Source organism: Pongo abelii, chromosome 18, assembly GCF_028885655.2.
Source record: "Pongo abelii isolate AG06213 chromosome 18, NHGRI_mPonAbe1-v2.0_pri, whole genome shotgun sequence".
In the NCBI taxonomy this organism is placed as follows: Eukaryota; Metazoa; Chordata; class Mammalia; order Primates; family Hominidae; genus Pongo; species Pongo abelii.
Genome location: NC_072003.2, coordinates 31,235,531 through 31,237,279, shown reverse-complemented (window position 1 = coordinate 31,237,279; position 1,749 = coordinate 31,235,531).

Sequence of the window (1,749 nt, the reverse complement as noted above, 5' to 3'; positions counted from 1 at the left end):
CAGCTGCTCTGGGGACACCAAGGCTGCTGTGCGCTCCTCAGGGTTTAGGGGCCTGGGAATTCCCTGAGCTCATGTCAGTTATTCCTAAACGGCACATTCTGATGGCGGAAGGAGACAGCATCCCGGTCACTGTTCCCACTGAGTCACAAGGAGATGGAGGCCCAGAGCATGACTCACCTGGAGTCACACAGCTGGAAGGTGGCTGGGCAGGAGTTTAAACCAGGTCCATAGCATTCCAAATGCTGCCTTTTTCTCTGTTTGCAGCCAGGGGCGCCGTGGCTGCTCTGTCCATTTTACTGCCTAGTGAAAGGCCTGTCGGGGGCGCTGTCAGGCTCATTGCGGTGCTGCTGGTGGAGCTCCAGAGCCTGGGCCTGGCTGTGGGCTGAGCGGAAGCTGAGAACGTGGAGTCAGTCTCTTTGGGCCCCAGATTCCCCATGTCTGCCCAGTTCCTTCCCCTTCCTGGGTCATGTCTTGTCTCAGGGCATGGAGGGGCCGATGCACAGAAGAGCCCACTGGCTTCCTGGAACACAGCACGACTCCGTGACCACCTGGGTCGGCTTTCCCTGTGGCCTTGAGAGCTGCTTGCAGAATCCAGCTTGCAGGTGACCTAGGTGGGCTGGGGCTGCACTTGGAAACTCTGCTCTGTTTTGGAGTGCAAGGTCCCTGGGTTTCTGTCTGGCTGGAGGCTGTGGCTTTGAACTGTCTTCCAGGGGTTAACAAGAATTACATGCCAGGTTCTGGGCAGAAATAGAATTAAGCATGGATCAGGCTGCACTTTGTAACCAAAAGCTACAAAAGCCACCTAGCATTAGATACCCTGGCATCCTTATTGCTCCAACTTTAGAATCATAAGGCTTTTGTTTACGAATGACTTCGCCTGCGTGGTGGCTCGCGCCTGTAATCCCAACACTTTGGGAGGCCCGGGAAGGAGAATCGCTGGAAGCCAGGAGTTTGAGACCAGCCTAGGCGACATAGGGAGACCTCATCTCAACCAAAAGAAAAATTAGCTGAGCATGGTGTGGGCCTGTAGTCCCAGCTACTCGAGGCTGAGGCAGGAGGATCTCTTGAGCCTGGGAATTCGAGGCCACAGTGAGCTATGCTTGTGCCACTGCACTCTAGCCTGGGTGACAGAGAAAGACCCTGTCTGTTTAAAAGAAAAAAAAAAAAGATTGCTGGAGTGATTACAGCTTCCCTTTGGAGATGGCAAAGCATCTGACTTCACACTCCCACCCTCAACTCCCACCCTCAGCTCCGGGACACATCTCTTATGCGTCGCTCATTCTTTCAGTCATCACCAGACATATCCAGAGGTGTGACAGGTACCGGATCCAGAACTAGGCATGAGGCACTGTTCTGCCTTTTAGGAAGGAAAGGGAGGATCAGCTAGGGCCAGGTGCTTTTTACTTGAATATAATTCGCGTGTGTGTGTGTGTGGCGTGTGTGGTTTGTATGCATGTGCATGCATGTGGGTATGTGCACATGTGTATGTGTGTGTGCATGAGTGTGTAGTGTGTGTGGTGTGGGGTATTTGTGGGGTATGTGTATGTGCTATGTGTGTATGGTGTGAGGGGTGTGTGGTGTGAGGGGTGTGTGTGTGGGAGTGTGTGGTGTGTGTGGGTGTGTGTGGTGTGTGTATGTGTGTGTGGTATGTGTGTGTGGTGTGTCTGTGAGGGGTGTGTGTGGTGTGTGTGTGGGGTGTGTGTATGTGTGTGGGGCGTGTGTGTGGTGTGTGTGTGTGGTGTGTGTGTG